Source organism: Pinus tabuliformis, chromosome X (assembly GCF_031772625.1).
Source record: "Pinus tabuliformis cultivar Carrire ecotype Pingquan chromosome X, CPIR1, whole genome shotgun sequence".
Lineage (NCBI taxonomy): Eukaryota > Viridiplantae > Streptophyta > Pinopsida > Pinales > Pinaceae > Pinus > Pinus tabuliformis.
In genome coordinates, this window is record NC_142308.1 from 1,070,577,450 (window position 1) to 1,070,600,105 (window position 22,656).

Below are 22,656 nucleotides of genomic sequence, written 5' to 3' on the forward strand. Positions count from 1 at the left end.
GGTTTTCATTAAGTGATGAGTTAATAGAAAATGATTGCATGTCCTTCCCCCAAATAGCCCGTTGTCTACATTTTTTTTTTTTTATAGAAAAGAGGAATTGGTGGAATGATATTTATTGAACTCTCTACACTGTTTTTGGGCATTTTATGATATTTCCTAATATCCTAGACTTTTCACTCTCATTCATCTCCACAATTATATATGGAAAAGAATAAAAAGCATAAATATAAGTAAGAAAATACTTGAAAACTTAAAAATTATATAAATATTCAATTAAAATTAAAAAATATATATATAAATATTTAATTAAAATAAAATAAAAAATTTAAACCTCTTAATATCTCTAAAAACTATGTATATTTCAAAAATAAATATAAATATATTAAAAACTATTATAAATAATTCTATTTGAATAGGGCTTCTGGAATTTAATTTAATTATCAATAATTATTAGGTGGATTAACAAGGAATCTTTAGGAAATATTTTAAAATATTCTTAATAGTAGTCCTATATCCAAGGTTAAAATTTATCTCAACCGTAGTTATGCTCTTGCTTCCCTTTATATTCAATTTATTAATTAAATAAAATGTCATATGAAAATGAGTTTTGGTTTTTCGGAAATGTGGTATTAGTAAGTCATTGTATTGGCCCATGGTATTGTAACAGATAAAAATCAAACTTTGAATTAAAAGGAGTTGCAGCTCACAGGTGTGTACGGCACCTGGGAGACTGCACTCAAAACAAAGAGGAGATTGTCTCTCTCGTTCACTCTACATTACATCAAATGAATATTACAATATTAAATATATCACTGAAAAATAGGTAGTTGTAAACAACCTCCTAAACTCTAGGAACTAATCCTAAACTAAGGAGATACGTTACAACCATATAACCATTTCTCCATTATTTTTAACTCCCCCCCTTAATGGAGAAAGGGTTATTCTGCACTCCTAACATCCCTCTAAATAATTCAAACTTTACTCGCCCTAGAGGCTTAGTAAAAATATCAGCTAAATTATCACAAGTATTACAATACTCCACACATATTTCTTTTGACTGTATCTTTTCTCGAACAAAATGAAACTGAGTGTCAATATGTTTAGTATTTTTATGGAAAACTGGATTGTATGCAAGCTTTATTGTGCTCTGGTTGTCAGTTTTGATGCTGGTTGCTTCTTTCTGACTTTCGCCTGCATCTCTAAGCAATCTCCTCAACCAGATGGCTTCACATGTTGTTGCACACAACGCTTGGTACTCAGCTTCACATGATGATAATGCTACAGTACTTTGCTTTTTGCTACTCCACGAGATAACCTCGGATCCATTACTAAATGCATAACCTGTGATGGATCTACGATCATCCAGGTCACCTGCCCAATCAGAATCTGAATAACCTGCTAAAGTAACATCAGAAATGTCAATGTATAAAATACCATAATTACAAGTACCACTAAGGTACCTCAACACACATTTTGCTGCAATCCAGTGACTTTCAAGTGGTCTGGACATAAACTGGCTCAGCACACTAACAGAATATGCTAGATCAGGTCTAGTTGTCATGAGATATATCAAACTTCCCACTAGCTGTCTATACAAAGTGGCATCCACCTGTTTTGTGCCATCATCACTGCTTAACTTGAGATTCTGCTGCAATGGTGTTGCTATTGTTTTACACTATTCCATTCTGAATCTTTCCAACAGGGTTCTGGCATACTTTCCTTGAGTTAGAAAAGTCTGACCAGAATCTTTCCACACCTCCAAACCTAGGCAATAATGAAGATCTCCAAGGTCTTTCATTTCAAATACCTGTGACATTTGCTGCTTGATTTCTTTGATCAAATTATTTTCATTTCTTGTTATAATCATGTCATCCACATACAAAGAAATCAAAATGATTTGTCTCTGTTTATTTATCTTGGTATACAGGTTTGGGTCATTGAGGCTCCTATGAAAACCATGCTGTATAAAAGATGAATCAATTTTCTCATACCATGACCTGGGTGCTTGTTTCAAACCATAAAGTGCCTTATGCAATTTACACACTAAATGCTCCAGCCCCTTTTTCACAAAACCAGGAGGCTGTACTAAATAAATTTCTTCCTTTAATTCTCCATTCAGAAATGCAGACTTAACATCTAGCTGGTGTAGCTTCCATTTATGTTTTGTTGCTAAAGAGATTAGCATTCTAATTGTATTTAGTTTAGCTACAGGGGCAAAGGTGTCATCGAAATCTATGCCTTCTTGCTGTGAATAACCCTTTGCTACTAATCTGGCTTTGAATTTTTCTACACTCCCATCTACATTTATCTTAGGTTTATACAGCCATTTACAACCTATAGGGGTTTTTCCTTCAGGCAACTCAACTAAATCCCAAGTATGATTTCTATATATTGATTCAATTTCCTCATGCATTGCAGCCCTCCATTCATCTGATTTACTTGCTTCTTCATAATCTGAAGGTTCTACAATGTTTAAAATTTTGGACATTAAAGCATAGCCTTTCAGTCTTTCAGGTAGTCTAGTCTTCCTACCTGATCTTCTAGGTAGAGGACTTACCTCAACTCTATCTGTTTCAGCACTTTCTGGGCCTACATCATCACTTATTACACTATCTGCTGCTACTTCTTCCTGTTTCTGCTCCTGCTCCTGCTCTTCATCTTCGTCACTATTCATCTCTATCAGCAATGGAATGTGGTTGTCATTGCTAGAGTCTTCCTTTCCATCTTCAGTCTGTTCATGAAAAACAACATCTCTGCTTTCAAAAACTTTATGAGTCACAGGATTATATAACTTGTATGCCTTATACTCTGTGCCATATTGTACAAATATACATTTCAAGGCTTTGGGGTCTAACTTCTTTCTATCTGCTTTTGGTATATGAGCATAAGCTTTAGATCCAAATATTCTTAGATGAATAACTGCTCGTTTGAGTCCAAGCAATGCTTCAAAGGGGGTTTTGAAGCCTAGACATTTAGTAGGACTCCTATTCTTTAAATAAACAGCAGTATTAATGGCTTCTGCCCAAAGACCATTTGATATACCTTTACCTTGAAGCATACTTCTCGCGCACTCCACAAGAGTTCTTCTTGCGTTCTGCTACTCCGTTCTACTGTGGAGTGTGTGGCACTGTGAATTGCTGCATAATCCCATGCTGCTTGCAGAAGTTCATGAACTCTCCTAACCTGTATTCTCCCCCTTGGTCTGAGCGGAGAATCTTTATCCTCTTTCCTGTTTGGTTCTCTATCATAGATTTGAACTCTTTAAAGTACCGAAAGGCTTGACTCTTTTTACTTAAAAAATACACCCATGAAAACCTAGTGCAATCATCTGTAAACAACAAAAAATAATATGCACCTCCTAAGGACCTAGTTTGCATAGGTCCACAAATATCTGTATGCACTAGTTCTAGGATGTCTCTTTCCTTTCTTTTGACATGTAAAGGGAAATCTTCTCTATGCATTTTCCCTAATGAAAATCCATCACATTCCAGCTTGGCATTATGAAAAACAGGGAGTCCTTCGACCATACCTTTCTTCTGAAGTAAGATGAGGTCTTGCAAATTGAGATGTCCAAATCTCTGATGCCAGAGATTTTCGACTGTTGATCCAGCTGCAACCATTGCTTGTCGTGGCATACTCTTTGCATCCAATCTGTACAGATTCCCCACGCGCACTCCTGTTGCAACTGTTTCCATCTGGCTATCCTTAATGACACAACCATTCTTAAAGAATTGCACCTGCATGTCCTGGTCTATAATCATTGAGATAGAGATCATGTTTTTCTTAATTCCTGGAACATATAATACATTTTTAAGATGTTTAATGTCGCCACTAGGTAGCTTCAGAGGAATATCTCCACATCCTTTAATCTCATACCCACTGTCATCTCCTAGATAAATTTTTGATCCACATGTAGATTCTTCAAGAAATTCAAAACAGTCCTTCTTACTGGTCATGTGTGAGGATGCGCCAGAGTCGACATACCATATGTCGTCCTCATCTCCCTTTGATGTTGAAAGAGCAAAATCGACTGTGAATAGTCGAAGATCATGGCTGTGGTCCTCCTCTTCTCTAGCAAAACAGCCCTGATGTTTCCTCTATTTGCCTTTTCTTTCATCGAACTTCCTCTTATAGCATTCTTTAATCTGATGACCAGGTTTCCCACAATAAAAAAATCTCTTAACATAATTATCAGTCATACCTATGAATGGTCTCTTTTGAAAAGAGCTGGCCCCCTTCTGCTGCTGCTGCTGCGGTTGCTGGTGCTGATGTTGGTGCTGGTGTTTCTTTCCTCTGTATTGTCGCCTCTTCGCCATCAGAGCTAGGTCATTGCTCTGAGTTTTCAAATTCTGTCTTCGCTCCTCCTCTTGGAGAAGAATCACTGTCAGCTCATCAAATGAAGGGGATTTCTCCCTCGCTGATAGTCCTGTGATGAATGTCTGATATTCATCAGTCATTCTGTTCAATGTGAGTGTAACTAGATCTGAGTCGGACACCTTTTCTCTAATAGCTCCCAGTTTGTCTCTGGCCATGAATCCACCAACGGACTCATTCTAGTCCATCTTCAATGCAAACAACTTTCCCTTAAGTGTCAGAACACGATTTGTATTCTGAGTCTCATACAGGCTCTTGATCGTTGTCCATATATCAACGGCTGACTTGGAATCTCTGATATGTGGGATAATATTGTCCTTAACAGACATCTTCAGTATAACTTTTGCTTTCGTTTCTCTTTTATCCCAATCTTGTTCTTGGGTCGTTGTTCCAGATTTCGGCTCATTTCCCTCAACGATCGCCCATGCATTTACACTCTCCAGCAAAGTTTGCATTTTGAATTTCCAGTTGGAGAAATTCGTTCCATCGAGTTTGTCAGACTCGTGGAGGTATGATTCTATACTGTTGTTCATTTTCGCCCAACTGAACACTCCAATCGACCACCATCGGGCAAGTCCGATCTTCTTTCACCAAACAGATCAGGAACTTCACTGTGCCACCACCGGGCAAGTCCGATCTGCTGCCACCGAACAGATCAAGGACTTCACTGTGCCACCACCGGGAAAAACCGATCTGCTACCACCGAACAGATCAACAAGCAAGCTCCAACATGCCACCACCAGGCAAAGGCGATCTGCTTCCACCGAACAGATCAAGGAGCTTCACTACGCCACCACCAGGAAAAAAAACCAATCTGCTTCCACCGAGCAGATCACAGAGCTCTGATTCGCCACCATCGGGCAGGTACGATTTGCTACCTCTGAGTGGATCACGGAACCCCAATTCGCCACCACCGGGCAGGTCCGATCCGAGCGGATCAAGGAACCTCAATTTGTCACCATCGGGCAAATCAAATCTGCTACCACCGAGAAGAAATCTCCACGTGCCACCATCGGGCAACTCCGATCTACAACGAGAAATTGTAGATTTCTAGAGAGAAATAGGTTGGCTCTGTGGCGCTCTGAACAGCTACAAATCTGCGCCAATTGCTGAAAAGAAAAATTCACGGTGTCCACGGAAATTGGCGCGCTTAACAGCCACGGATCCACGCCAATTTAGTTATAATTTTGTTGGCACGCTTATCAGCCCCAAACCCGTGCCAATGGGCGCTTCTATTCTTTAAAAAATCGCGCCTTTCTGTTTTGTTATGGATTGGCACGACTGTCTTCAAAAAATCCGTGCCAATTGCTCAACCCTTTCTTCGGCTCAGAGATGATCATTCATCTGAGACCCTTCGCTCCAGGTGTTACTGCAGTTCCACCTGATCACACAGACAAATTTACATGCACTCCTACCACTACGGAAATGTAACTAATGATACATCCCTAAAATTTTTTGAGGCTATCTCTATCCTAAGCTCTGATACCAAGATAAAAATCAAACTTTGAATTAAAAGAAGAGTTGCAGCTCACAGGTGTGTACGGCACCTGTGAGACTGCACTCAAAACAAAGAGGAGACTGTCTCTCTCATTCACTCTACATTACATCAAATGAATATTACAATATTAAATACATCACTGAAAATAGGTAGTTGTAAACAACCTCCTAAACTCTAGGAACTAATCCTAAACTAAGGAGATACGTTACAACCATATAACCATTTCTCCATTATTTTAAACTGTAACAAAGCATGTTTGTAGGTTAAACATCTCATAATATATTGGGGCGAATCTCCATGGTTATATATATTTAATTAATATAATTAATAATAATAATTTTAAATAAAGTTATACTTTTTCTTTTAATTTCTATCATTTGTTTAATCCTAACAATGTGAAATGTATGATAAGGTAAGTGTTTTGATGTCAATCAATATTTACCAACCATTTAATTTATATGGTTGCACTAGTAATAATAAAATCAAGCCTTTCCTTTCATTACCCCCATTATCCTCCCTAATTCCTTTCCACAACCCCCCCTTTTCTCCTAAAATCCCTGATCTGACCTCCTTTCCCCAATTCTCCTCCTCCATCCCTTCTCCCTTTCTCCTCACCCTTACACTTAAAAATAAATAAACATTAAAAATTAAAATTAAAATTAAAAGAACACTATTAAAAATAAAAATAAAGGAGAACCTTTCCTCCCATTGCCATGTTTTATCCCCACATTATCCTCCCCTTAACTTGTTCCTACAATCCCCCTTTCTCCCCTCAAATCCCTTCTCTAACCTACCAATCCCTACTTTTATTCCACCTCCCTTCTCCATTTCTCCTCTCTCTTCTTCTCCCCATCTCCCCTTCCCACCTTAAACTTGAACCATGTGGTTTGCTAGATAGGGTAGGGAATTGCCATCACTAATTAGGGCATCCCACTTTCTATTGGCAACATGGCCAGTAGAATATAATTATTTCTAGAAATGACATGGCTTATATGGCTTACCACTTTCTTATGGTGACAAAGTCAATGAGCTTCCTTCCTTTAACCACTCAATGCATTAAAATGAGTGGTCAATGAAAAGAGGCATCATTGTTAGATGTAATACGTTGAGTGGTCAACATAAAGGGGCCTTGATGTCATAACTTACCATTAGAAAACAATTGGCTAATGGCAAGGAGTATCATAAAAAAGAAAACAAGTGTTGGAAAGGGGAACCCCCACAAAGGAATTGGCATTAACCACCTATACAAAGCCTTACCCTTTCTAGTGACCAAATGGTGAAGAAAGCCATAGGGAGGGAGAGGAGAAGAATGGAAGGGAATGGTTTTAGGATGTTTAGAAACTTATGATTTAGTTAATTTTTTGACCCAAATTAGATCATTATATAATTTTTCATCTATCTGAAGGGTTTCAGAGTGGAAAAATGGAGGAATCATCTTACGACTATAGTTTTATTTGTCGGACCGAGTTTGAAGAAGTGGGTTTTGAAACGTTTTGGGAATATTTTGAGTCCTTCCTAATGTTTTTTGGGACAAAAACTTCTTGTTTAATGTTGGACCCTATGACGTTGTTGTAAAATCAAAGATGTTTGTAGTGGTGCAAGAATCGTGTCATCAAAGATCATATGAAAAAGTTATGCCTCCTAGAAGTTGACTTAACTTATTTGATAACCATGGCATGAGTGGATACCACATTAGCCCCTATTACTCATGCATGTGGGGATAACCACATGTGGGCTTTGAAGGAGACTCTACAAGGGTCAAATTTGTAACTCTATTTGAGAGTTGGAGTCAAAGTTGACCCCTAGTTGGCTATTATGTTATGTTAAAAAAACAGGCTAGTAGGAGGAAAAATTGTTTCATTAATTTTCGATTGTATCTTGTTTTATAATAGAGAATAATAACTGGGAGTGGGAGAAAGAGAGCATAACATAGGGTGTTTTAGTGTTTTGTAGCAGCCTGAAAGGCCACAAGTCTCAAGAAGCTCCATAGAGTGTCTTCTCCTTTGTAATTGCATTATTTCCATTCCATAGAAAGAGAGGGAAGATCAACCTCACCTTCCACCTTAGTTACCCCCCATAAGGGTTTCCTAAAGTATATCTTATGTACATTGTGGTTGGTGTGTGATTGTATTTTATTATACTCTATTTTTCACATTTTCTATTACATGCATAACTAAGCAAAACAAAAATTAATAAATCTAGAATGTAAGGAAATTATCCCTAATGGTAGATATTTTAGTTTATTTTAGCATACCTATTGTGACAAACTATCCCGTAGAACATCCACAAGAGTTTACAGATCAATTTGACTTGGTCTAACGTGCCTTTAGGTAAAGTGTATTTCTTTGGTGTGCTTTTTGTTGTAGCATTTTTTGGTTTTGATAAGATAGAATATTTGAAAAAATGTTAAGTTAGCATATGGACATAACAATATTGAAAAAATGTTTTTCTTTAAAAAAAATCTTGATGATAATTTCCATATCAAAGAAAATGTTAGGTTAGAAAGAAAAGAAAACAAATAAACTCTAAAAGTGAGCAAGTCTAAATGCCACTACTTTTTCCACAAAATAATGGTTGTGTGGAGCTTGTCATAAATGCCACAACCCATGACAGTCAAACAATTTAATCTTGGCTGCTTCATGTTTTAAATTTGATGTTATAGTTAGAGAATAAAGATATGGCCAAACTGTTTAATCTTGGCAGATCAGTAGTTAGGTAGAGAATAATAAGGTGTTCATCAGTTTAATCTGAGCCCTTGGATGATATAAGGTTAGAAGTAGATAGTTGCCTGCTTTAAAAGAAAATGGATAAAGGTTTGTTAGCTTAAATGCACCATTCACTGAAGAAACAATGATAGGCTAAGTAGAAGAAAGGTTGCAGAATTATGATGACTGATTGGACAAAATGTACATTTATCATGTTTTACCATATGATTCTTTGTCCATGAGGCAGTAACATAAAGCAAATGAAGGTTTACAAAATCAATTAATTAACTTCCACATTCATTTCACCCCTTTACTTTACGAATTTCCCAGTACTTAAATCCTTTAAGTCAAAAGGCTCAAAGCATTTCTCTGACTTCTGGAGGGACCTGACCCTTGGCTTAATGACTTAAGGACAACAAGTACCAGATTCCCCCTCATCACAAAATTCATCCCCATTCATCCTTATATTTACTGTTTCCCCTTCCTTCCTTCATACAGTTCATATTCACTCATTTTCCATAAAAACCCCTTTTCTTAAGGTCAAAACCCTTTTTACCTAGGAAAAGTGAAAATACTATAAAAAAATCCCTTTTTTTACCATGTAAATCCCTTTGTATCCGAAAAACACACAAAAAGGTGTTTACCCTAAGTATTGACACATATATGAAAATCAAATAACCCACGAAAAGCATTATACTTAGTCGCATTTCCCTTTCCGCTCATATTTCGTGTTAACACTAACTTATAGTATTAAATCCCTATTTTTCACTTTTCCTGTATATATTAACTCCTTTATAAAATATCCCGAAACCCTTTAGTTTTATTAAAAAACTATGTATTTCATATCGCATTGCATCGGCAAGATCGCAAGCCTTTTGACATGCATTACTCCCTGCATTGCGAACTCCAACTGCGATATGCAATGGGAAGCCCAGACCTGACACTATATATATCACAATCTATTGCCATATCGCATCTACCTCCATCGCAAGTCCCTCTAATAGCATTCCCCTCCACCATTGCGATATGCGATGCGCGATGTACCCGACATCATTATATATCACCATTCACTGCCATATCGCATCTGGCCCCTATCGCATTCCTTTGCGATGGGCCTACCCCCGCCTAACTCCAATTGCGATATGCGATATTAACACGAACCTGACGGCATTTATCCGCCAGAGTTAATACAATTTCAAATTGCCATATGTGTTTTGTGAAGGATTTATTTGTTAAAATCGTTTTTACAATTTAAATGAAGAAATAACCTAAACCTCCATTTAACCATTAATCTTGGTTTTTAATCATTATAAAGCCACTTTCACCATAATTAATCACCTGGACCATCCATGCTGCTTTTTCGCTCCACCACTGTTCACCCTGCCCGATAATTCAAAAAGAAAGTTGTTTCTCCGTTTAAACACCTAAAACGCCATTTTGCTTTGTTTTACCTGTTTTACACAGCAAAGCATCCATAAGCCTCTGCGGCCAAAAAAACATCATTTTACCTTCCGATACACCCCAGACTCCTTTTGATAAGCCTTTCAAGCTCAGTAAAGCCATTAACAACCTCCTATGTCACCTTGTTTTTCTTAACAATTTCTGTGTTTTGTAAGAAAGACTGTTGTTCCAGGTTTACAAACAAAAAAGCCTGCATATAGTTTGAAGACAAATATAAAGCGATTTACTTTTGAAAAACACAGTAAAAACCTAAAGCACATAGTAAAAGTAGAAAGGATCAAAGTAAAGGTTACTCAGTAGGGTGAAAGATATTTAACAGAGTTTAAAGAGTATCAGGTAAAAAATTAAATGAAGGAATCGGCCAGCGTGAAGGATACAAATGATCAAAGCAGCTTAAAGGGAAAAATATCATACAACAAAGCCAAGACAACCTGAATAAAGGGGACAACGAGAAGCAGTTCAAACAATTGCCCCTGTCTTCTTACAATAAATATCTTCCCTTTCCTGGAATAAATCTTAATCAGTTTTTAGGATATTTTCCTAATTTCATTATTGTATAAATAACTCTCTTCTCGAGTTGTTAAGGGTTCGAAGTTCATGGTTTATTTCTCACTGCTTGTTAAGTCATGACTGTTCATTCCATTTTGAATTTGATTGCACCTTTGAAGGAAGATTTTTCTGGACACTTGATGTACTCAGTCTTTCTGGAACCTTAATATAAAGCAGAGGATTCTGAATATGGTTTTACGCAGTTTGTGTTATCCTGTAAGTTTTTCCAGTTTTCAATCATTATGTTTTTTCTTCATATGCTTATGACTTATAAAGATATCTAGGCAGGAACAATTGTGTCACAATTTATTCCTATAAGCTCCTGAAGTGATCATCTATTAAGAGAATGGATTAATGCAACTGCCTGTGTAGCTAATCCCCTCTAATCAATAAATCATCAGCATCTTGTGTAAGCTTAAGTATACTGCCTTGAATATTTTGAACATAGTTTAGAATGTTTTCCCACTTATGATTGTTCTGTTTTACAGTCTGGAAACTATGATAATCATATTATATGTTGTCTTCATCTCACCACTATATTTGATCTATATCACTATGTTAAGCTTTATAGTAGCCCTTTGCTGAAATATTAATTATATCCAAAGGGATTAAGTATTTCAATTCTAAATATGTCTTCTTTCATTGGTCTTCCAAAAAACTAAAACCAAAAACCCCAAAACAATTATTTTAGATGCTCTAGCATTGGTAGCTGACCTACTACTATCTCAGAGGAACAACATCAGACTGGAGTTGTTGCCGGGGGTTCGAATTTCTTTTAAGTTTTCCTTGGGACAATGATATTCATTCATTCTTTTCCTTTAAAGGTGATTAAAGGTTAAGAAAGGTTAAAATCATTCACTTAGGCGATTCCACACTCCCAAGCTGGCACCTTTTAAACATACCAAATCTCGTTCAGAAGCTGACATAGTTAGTCCTTTGCCGGATCCTGAAAAACTTCTGAAAAAAGCCAGTTATAAAAGGGGACACAAACCTTCTTCTTCTTCCTCTTCAGTCCTATGATCTAAGGAGTTAGAATCATTCGAACCCTATAGTAATATCCCATCTGATCCTGATTATTCCCATTTATCACCTAAGGTTTCTGAACTTCTAGATATAGGAGTTGATTTTAAATCAGCCTACCATATCCATTCATTATAATCTCATCCAATACCCACACTACCACCAAGATCACCTAAACTGAGTCTGATTTGGGTGTTAATCTTCCATAATATAAACCCACAGATTTCATATCCCCTACCACCTATCCATTTCCTTCCATTTTTTACCAATATGGAGCTTCTTCTTCTGAACAACCTGAGGAGACCTTTTCTATATATACTAATCCTCTCTTTCAAACAAAAGAAGGTATTCCTTTACAGGTCCCAAAGTTAGTTCTTAAGACTCCTTTGAAGTCTTTTAGGAGATCTCCTCCTCCTCCTTCACCTCCAACTAGTTCATTAATCCCTGAATCACCATATTCTTCCTCTATTTCTTCTTCATCCTCTACATCCACACAAACACATCATACTCCACCTGGATAACCTCATACACCTCAAGCACCTCATACACCACCTGATGTCATGGCTTTCCAACCCATTGTACAAGCTAGATAAGCTGCCTTAGTATTACCTAATAACCTTGATGTATTCCCAGCTGGATACTTAAAATACCTTCCCAAGTACAATGGAGAAACTGGTCCCTCAGCTGAAGACCATCTTCAAGCTTTCCTTGACTTTGCAGACAACATGAATATTGAACAAGAAAACATTTATATGATATTGTTTGTATATTCATTAGAAGTAAACGTGAGGATTTGGTTTAGGCAGTTACCAACAGCTTCCATTAGGAATTGGGAAGAGCTTACAACCATATTTAAAAATAAATGGGGTGTGAAAAAGGATCCTCTTTAGTTTCTCATAGAATTTGAAGAGCTTAAAAGGAACTTCGGTGAACCAGTATCATATTTTATTAAAAGATTCAATAAACTCTATCACAAAATGCCTGCTGATTGTAAGCCCCCTGTAGTAGCAGCTAAGTCTAGATTTTCTAAAGCTTTCGATGATGACTTCATTGTTATGCTACGAGAGAGAACTTCAAGAACACTTGAAGATATGAAAATCAACTCTATAGAAGTAGAAGCAAATAGGGCAACCTCAATGTCTTTAAAACTTAAGGAAGAAAAATCCCAAAGAAAACTTAAATCTGTTCAAGAAGCCTCTAGTTCCTCAAAGACTAAATCAGAAGACTCAAAAATAGATGAAATAACAACTCTTCTTAGAAACCTATCAAATAGGATTTCAAAGATTGAGACCCAACCTAGAACAATACAACAAACGGTTACCAGACCTCAAAACCAAAATCAAGGTCAGTATAAAAGAAAACAACCACTACAAATTCTTTAGAGACCTACCAATGATCAACAGGTTTCTACTCCTCTATTGATAGATGACCAACAACCTGATGATAATAATATGACAATTACTGAAGATATTAATAATTCTTCTTCCAGTCAAACAGTCATCGTTCCTCTCTCACAACAAAATCTGAATCAAGAAGATCAGGAAGCTTCACAGGTCTTAAAATATCGTGCTTTCTCTGAGTTTTTAATTGCAGAATTAAACAAAAGGTATGATATTAGGCCTAGACCTGGTCCTAGGAGACCTCCAAAGGAAACTCCAACAACTGGACCACGTACCAAAACTGTTGAAGCTCAAACAACTCTTATTCAACCCTTAGATCAGTCAATTGATACTACCCAAACTGGTAAAAATATTTTGACTGCATTTAATGTTAAAAAAGAACTAGAGAGGGTTAAGATCCCAATTCCACTGTCAGAAATTTCTAAAAACCCTGGTTACAAAATCAAAGTCACAAAATGGATACGAAATACCTCGGTTGATGCTGAAGGTGATGTCATAAGTCTGCAAGATGAAAAATGAGCAGTAGTTTTTGGCCCTAGTTCAGACAGGATAGATGAGATAGTGCTTCCTTTCTATTTAACTCTTAAAATGAATGATTCCATGTTGTATAATTGTATGCTTGATTCATGAGCATCACACAACCTTATGCCAAAATCTATCATGGACCATTTGAAACTCGACATCACTAAATCCTACCATGACCCGTACACCTTTGATTCTAAAAGGGTGCCCTATTTGGGATTGATTAAGGATCTAATGGTTACCCTGGCCCAAAATCTAGTGAAAAGTGTAATGATTGGTATTGTTGTCACAGATATCCCTCCCAAGTTTGGAATGCTCCTTTTTAGGTCTTTTTGTGCCAAATTAGGGGGGAAATCTACAGATGGATATGCCATACGCTACTATACCTGTTTATGGAGGAGATCAATTAAGATTATATAGAGAGGTAAGATTTGTACACACTATTTGTAAGACTGGCCAGCCAAGGAACCATCCAATTTATGCAATAGATCAAGACGTTGGTTGTTTTCAGCTCACTTCAAACCAACATAAAACTCAAGTCAAAATTGAAGAGGTAGTTGAAAGTCCTGAACCAAACCAAACTAATATTTGGAAACTGTTCTTTGATGGCTCTTGCACGAAAAATAGGGCAAGAGCTGGGGTAGTTTTAATTTCACTTGAAAAAGAAAATATAACCCAATCATGTAAATTAGACTTCGAATTCACTAATAATGTAGCTGAATACGAATCTTTCCTTTTAGGATTGAATTTAGCCAAAAATTTAAAAGTTCAAAACTTGAGTGTTTTCACTGATTCTGAGCTTATTGTTAACCAAGTAAAGAATGTTTGCCAGACCAAGCACCCTAGACTTAGGTCCTACCGAAATGAGGTATGGGATTCAATTGAAAACCTTTTTGATGCTTTTAATTTGAATCATATTCCCAGAGATCAGAATATTCACACAGATGCCTTAGCTATCTCTTCTAGCTCTTTTAAAATTCCTGATCATACTGATGGTCTCTATCAGATACAAGTCAAATATAGGCCATCTATCCTTCAGAATCTAAAAAATTCGCAAATATTCGAAGATGATGAACAACTGAAAGTATTTCTACAGGTTATAGATGATTTTTCATTTCTACAAATTGATGATGATAGAGCTGAAATGATTGAAAACGCAAAAGGAAATGATACTTCAGATTTTAAAGCCGAGATTTCTAATAACGACGTTATCCAATTATCTAATAATTTTATTCCAAAGGGACTCATTCCTTTAGAAAAATTATTCGATCAAAATGATGTTTTCTGAAACCCGCAGTCTATTTCTTCAGAAGATGACGTAGAAGAGATTAATGTGGGAACTGATAAAGATATCAAAAATGTCAAAATATGCGCATCTCTAGACCCAGAAATCAAAGCTCAATATATTAAGTTATTGTAAAATTATAAGGACGTTTTTGCCTGGACTTATGCTGGTTTAAAGACCTATGATACATCGTTAATACAATACAAAATTCCTCTGAAGCCAGAAGCAAAATCGTATCAAACGAAACTTAGAAGTATAAATCCAACCCTTCTACCAATTATAGAAAGAGAAATTAAGAAAATGCTAGATGCTCAAATCATCCTCTCTCTTAGATATTCTAATTGGGTTGCAAATCTAGTTCCTGTTAGAAAGAAAAATGGAGAAATATTACTCTGCATGGATTTTAGAAATCTGAACAAGGCATCATTAAAAGATAATCATCCTTTGCCCAAAATGGACCAGTTACCTCAAATGGTTTCAAAAGCACAAAGACTTTCTATGCTTGATGGTTTTTCAGGTTATAATCAAGTGAACGTTGATATAACAGACAGAGAGAAAACAACTTTTACTACACCCTGGGGTACATTTATGTACGCTAGGGTGCCATTTGGCTTAACAAACGCTGGAGAAATGTTTCAGAGAGCTATGGACATCGCTTTTATGGGTCAAGTAAATAAATTTGTGGTTATTTATCTTGATGACATAATTTTTTTTTCTAAATTTGATCAGAAACATTTAAAGCACTTGATGAAGGTTTTTGATAGGTGTAGAGAATTTGGAATATCATTGAACCCAAAGAAATCCTTGTTTGATGTCAAAGAAGGAAAACTGCTGGGACATATAATTTCAAAGGAGGGAGCATTAATTGATCCCAAATGAGTATCTGCCATTGAAACATTGACCTTACCTAGAAACAAGAAGGAGATTCAGGGTTTTCTAGACAAGATTAATTTTTTAAGGCGATTTATTCCAAATTATGTAGAAATTGTAAAAGACATAACTGACATGCTCCGAAAGGACGATGCAGTCAAATGGGCTCCCTCTTCTAGGCATTAATTTGAACAAATAAAAAGGGCCATCTCTGAAGCTCCCACCTTAGCCAGCCTTGATTATACTAAGCCATTTAGTATTTTCTCTTTTTCCTCTGAAACAACCCTTGCTACTATTTTATTACAGCAAAATGAAGATTCCCATGACCAACCCATAGCCTTTCTTCAACAAGGTTATGAGAGATGCTGAGCTCAAGTATGACATCATTGAGAAGCAAGCCTATGCCCTTATTCAAGCCCTGAAATCATTCAGAATGTATGTCTTACACTCACCTATTACTGCTTATGTCCCTAATAATGCTGTAAAAATTGTCTTCACCCAACCAGACACTGATGGGAAAAGAGGTAGATGGATCACTCAAATTATAGAGTTTGATCTAACTATAAAAACTACCAAGCTAGTAAAGGGTCAAGGGTTAGCTAAGCTTCTAGTTGAATCCAACTGCAAAGTACTTGGAATCAATTCTGTTTTAGAAATACAAGGGAAGAATACACAAGAACCTTCTCTCCTTGCACAAGGGGAGAATCCACAAGAACCTTCCCTTCATCCTATAGGGGAGAATCCACAAGAACCTATACCTTCAAAGTGGATCAATCCTATACACATTGATGAAAAATTCTTGTTCTCAAACTGGTATCAAGATATTTTAAATTTCTTGATCAATTTTGAGTGTCCAGCATCATTCTCCAAAACCTAGTGTAAAACCCTTAAGATAAAATTAGTCAAGTACTACATTATTAATTCAAATTTATACTGGAAAGATCCACTCAATATTTTGTTATTATGTTTAACAGAATTAGAAACTAAAGGAATCATTGATTAGTTTCATACAGGATTTTGTGGGGGACATTATGCTTAGAGAGCAACAGCATACAAGATTTTGAGGGGAGGATTTTATTGGCCCACATTGTTTTTACAAGTAGGGGCAAAGGTCATAAGTTGTGTTCCTTGTCAAATGTTTGTTGGTAAACAAAAATTAACAACTCTTCCACTCGTTCCATCAATAGTTTTAGCACCCTTTTCTCAATGGGGATTAGATTTTCTTGGAGAAATTCACCCCACTTCAAGTGATCAACATAGATGGATCTTAACTGCAACATATTACTTTACTAAATGGGTAGAATCCATTCTAGTCAGAAATTCTACTGATTCAGTAGTGATTAAGTTTATTGAGGAAAATCTCTTATCTAGATTTGGTTGCCCAACTCAAATTGTAACTGATAATGCAACAACTTTTTCTAGTGTTAAAATGATTAACTTTTTCCAGAAATATTAGTTTCTATTACATCATTCAACTCCATACCACCCTCAGGGTAATGGCCTTGCAGAGTCATCAAACAAGAGTCTAGTAAAGGTAATAAAAAAGACTCTAGCTGATCATAAGAAGAGATAAGATTCACATTTGATTTATGTAGTATGGGCAAACAGAATTACTCCAAAGAGATCAACTGGAAAATCTCCATTTCATTTAGTCTATGGTAAAGATGAAATATTCCCTACCAATTTGGCCTTCCCTATTTTAAAATTACAGCAGGATGCTACAGATGAACCTGATGATTTTTCAAGAAGAATAAATCAGATTATTGAACTTAATGAAAACATAGATGAAGTTCAATACAAATTGAATTAATATCATAATAAAATGAAGGTCTTGTTTGATAGAAGAGCCAGGGAAAGGGACTTTAAGGAAGGTGATATAGTTCTAAGATGGGATTGCAAGAGAGAAGAGAAATAAAAGCATGGTAAATTTGACAATCTATGGTTTGGACCTTTAACAAATGCTGAAGTGAAGGGTAACAACACTTTTGTGTTGTAGAATCTTGAGGGGCTATATTCCACTTATCCTGTAAATGGAAGGTTTCTCAAACATTACATTCATTACTAAGAAGTTGAAATAGTTTTCGTTGTAAATACTTCGGTTTTCTTTTCCTTTATAAGATGTCAGTGTGATTTTTCTTACAGTAAGGAATCCATAGCCTGAGGAGAAGGCACATGTATCTACAGGCTCTCTGCATTCTACAGGAGAAAGCAGTCCCCAGATGGAGCCAATATTGTAGCATTTTTTCGTTTTGATAAGATAGAATATTTGAAAAAAAGTTAAGTTAGGATATGGACATAACAATAGTGAAAAAATGTTTGTTTAAAAAAAAAAAATCTTGATGATGATGTCCATATCAAAGAAAATGTTAGGTTAGATGTCCTAAAAAATCAAGACAAAAAGAAAATGTTAGGTTAGAAAGAAAAGAAAACAAATAAACTCTGAAAGTGAGCAAGTCTAAATGCCACTACCTTTTTCCACAAAATAATGGTTGTGTGCAGCTTGTCGTAAATGCCACAACCCATGACAGTCAAACAGTTTAATCTTGACTGCTTCATGTTTTAAATTTGATGTTATAGTTAGAGAATAAAGATCTGGCCAAACTGTTTAATCTTGGCAGATCAGTAGTTAGGTAGAGAATAATAAGGTGCTCATCAGTTTAATCTGAGCCCTTGGATGATATAAGGTTAGAAGTAGATAGTTTCTTGCTTTAAAAGAAAATGGATAAGGGTTTGCTAGCTTAAATGCACCCATTAAGTGAAGAAAAAATGATAGGGTAAGCAAAGGGTAAGTAGAAGAAAGGTTGCAGAAGTATGATGATTGATTGGACAAAATGTACATTTATCATGTTTTACCATATGTTCTATGTCCATGAGGCAATTACAAAAAGCAAATGAAGGTTTACAAAGTCAATTAATTAACTTCCACATTCATTTCACCCCTTTACTTTACTAATTTCCCAGTACTTAAATCCTTTAAGTCAAAAGGCTCAGAGCATTTCTCTGACTTCTGGAGGGACCAGACCCTCGGCTTAATGACTTAAGGACAACAAGTACCAGATTCCCCCTCATCCAAAAATTCATCCCCATTCATCCTTATATTTACTATTTCCCCTTCCTACCTTCATATAGTTCATATTCACTCATTTTCCATAAAAACCCCTTTTCCTAAGGTCAAAACCCCTTTTACCTAGGAAAAGTGAAAATATTATAAAAAAATCCATTTTTTACCATGTAAATCCCCTTTTATCCAAAAAAACCCACAAAAAGGTATTTACCTTAAGTGTTAATGCATATATGAAAATCAAATAACCCACGAAAAACATTATACTTAGTCGCATTTCCCTTTCTGCTCATATTTCGTGTTAACACTAATTTATAGTATTAAATCCCTATTTTTCCTTTTTCCCGTATATATTAACTCCTTTATAAAATATCCCGAAACCCTTTAGTTTTATTAAAAAACTATGTATTTCATGTCGCATCGCATCGACAAGATTGCAAGCCTTTTTACATGCATTACTCCCCGCATTGTGAACTTCGATTGCGATATGCAATGAGAAGCCTGCAACCGACGCCATATATATCGCAATCTATTGCCATATTGCATCTGCCTCCATCACAAGTCTCACTAATAGCATTCTCCTCCGCCATTGCGATATGTGATGCGTGATGGACCCGACATCATTATATATCACAATTCACCACCATATCACGTCTGGCCCCTATCACATTCCTTTGCGATGGGCCTATCCCCACCTAACTCCAATTGCAATATGGGATATTAACCCAAACTTGATGACATTTATCCACTAGAGTTAATACAATTTCAAATATTCCATATGTGTTTTGCGAAGGAATTCTTTGTTAAAATCATTTTTACGATTTAAATGAAGAAATAGCCTAAACCTCCATTTAACCACTAATCTTGGTTTTTAATCATAATAAATCCAGTTTCGCCATAATTAATCACAGACCCTCCACACTACTCTTTCGCTCCACCACTGTGCACCCTGCCCGATAATTCAAAAAGAAAGTTGTTTCTCCGTTTAAATGCCGAAAACACCATTTTTCTTTGTTTTACCTGTTTTACACAACAAAGCACCCATAAGCCTCTGTGGCCAGAAAAACATCATTTTACCTTCCGATACACCCTGGACTCCTTCCGAGAAGCCTTTCAAGCTTAGTAAAGTCATTAACGACCTCCTTTGTCGCCTTTCTTTTCTTAACAATTTATGTGTTTTGAAAGGAAGATTGATGTTCCAGGTTACATGACAAAAAAGCCTGCATATAGTTTCAAGACAAATATAAAGCAGTTCACTATTGAAAAACACAGTAAAAACCTGAAGCACAAAGTAAAGGTAGAAAGGATCAAAGTAAAGGTTACTCAGCATGGTGAATGATATTTAACAGAGTTTAAAGAGTATCAGATAAAAGATTAAATGAAGGAATCAACTAGCGTGAATGATACAAATGATCAAAGAAACTTAAAGGGAAAAATATCATACAACAAAGCCATCACACCCTGAATAAAGGGGACAGTGAGAAGCAGTTCAAACAACTGTGCCTATCTTCTTGCAATAAAGATCTTCCCTTTCCTGGAATAAACCTTAATAAGTTTTTAGGATATTTTCCTAATTTCATTATTGTATAAATAACTCTCTTCTCAAGGTATTAAGGGTTTGAAGTTCATGGTTTATTGCTCACTACTTGTTAAGTCGTGACTGTTCATTCCATTTTGAACCTGGTTGCGCCTTTGAAGGAAGCTTTTTCTGGACACTTGATGTACTCAGTCTTTCTAGAACCTTAATATAAAGCAGAGGATTCTAAATCTGTTTTTACTTAGTTTGTGTTATCCTGTCAGTTTTTCCATTTTTCAATCATTATGTTTTTTCTTCATATGCTCATGACTTATAGAGATATCTAGGTCGGAACAATTGTGTCACAATTTATTCCTATAAGCTCCTGAAGTGATCATCTATTAAGAGATTGGATTAATGCAACTGTCTATGTAGCTAATCCCCTCTAATCAGTAAATCATCATAATCTTGTGTAAGCTTAAGTATATTGCCTTGAATATTTTGAACGTAGTTTAGAAGGTTTTCCCACTTATGATTTTTCTGTTTTACAGTCTGGAAACTGTGATAAACATATTATTTGTTGTCTTCATCTCACCACTATATTTGATCTATATCACTGTGTTAAGCTTTATAACAACCCTTTGCTGAAATATTAATATTATCTAAAGGGATTAAGTATTTCAATACTAAAACTGTTATGAAACCAGCTCAAGAAAAGATAGAAAAGATAGATCAACGCCTTAGAATTTAGCCTCTTCGAGGGGGAAACCTCCTTTACATTACATAAATGAACAATTCTTCCCTGATTCAAATGACAAAACCTCCTTTCTATATATAGGAGTCTAAGGAGTCACAATATAACCCAGCCGACCTAACAATAATAATATAAAGCCACAAAAATAACAATAGAGGGATTCTATGGGGCACAATAATAACAATATGGGGATAATAGGGGCACAACAATATTAATAAGGGATGCAACTACAATAGTAATGGGGTAATCACTAGTATTTTAGGGACCCAACATGCCCCTCTCCTTCAAAAAGGTGTTGTCCTCAACGCTTGAGTAGTTCTGGATGCTTTTGTACAAAATTCTCATCCTCCCATGTGGAATCTTCAGCGGATAAGTTCTTCCACTTGATAAGATACTCTAAAATTGATCAATTTCGTAGCTATCGAGTTCTTGTTTTTGTGACTGCTTCTGGTTCCAATATAATTTTTCCTTCCTCGTCAAGTTCTAGCAATATTGTTTGAACTGGGAGCTTGTCACCTATAACCTTATTTAAACATGAAACATGGAAAACTGGGTGCAATCGAGAAGCTGCAGGAAGCTCTAATTTGTATGCCATAGTACCAATCTTTTGCAACACCTTGTACGGACCATAATACTTTGGTGATAATTTATTATCCTTCTTAGCTTGCTTGAGGGACATTTTCTTATATGGTTGTAGCCGTAGGAATACCCAATCACCTACATCAAAGCTTCTTTCGCTACGATGTTGATCTACCTGTTGTTTCATTCTATTCTGTGCCAACACTAGGTTATCCTTTAAGAGTTGGAGGACTTGTTGTTGATGTTCGATGTGATGTTCCACTGCTTGAACCTTAGAATTTTCACTTAAATATGATGTGATGGATGGTGGTTGATATCCATAAAGTGCCATAAATGGGGTCATTTTTGTTGTTGTATGGAAGGAAGTGTTATACCACCATTCAGCTAGAGGCAACCATTTGACCCATTGTGTCTGTTTATCAGATACAAAGCAACGAAGATATCCTTCCAAACATTTGTTTACTATCTCAGTTTGCCCATCAGATTGAGGATGATAAGATGACCTATGAGCTAACTCAGTACCAAGATAAGAAAATAATTCTGTCCAAAAATTTCCAGTGAAAATGGGATCTCTGTCACTTACAATTATCTTTGGGTTTCCATGTAGCTTTTGAATTGCTTCCGTAAATGCAGTAGAAACTGTACTGGCTTTAAATGGATGTGATAATGCACAAAAGTGTGCATACTTGGTAAGTCTGTCAACTACCACCATGATGACACTCTTTCCCTCAAACTTGGGTAAAACTGTAATAAAATCCATTGAAACCTCCTCCCAACGTTGGCTTGGAATGGATAAAGGTTGTAATAGACCCAGTGTCTTAATTGTTTCAACTTTATTTTGTTGGCAAACCAAACATTCCACCAAAATTTTTGAATATCCGATTTAAGGCCATCCCAAAAAAATTCCTTCTTAACCCTGTGGTAAGCTTTTAAAAATCCTGAGTGCCCTCCTAAGGGAGAAGTGTGCAATTCCATAAGAATCTTTTGTTTTAGTTGGGAATTCTTACAGAGGTATAAGCGATCTTTGTACCATAAAGAATCATTTTGCCAGCTAAATGTATC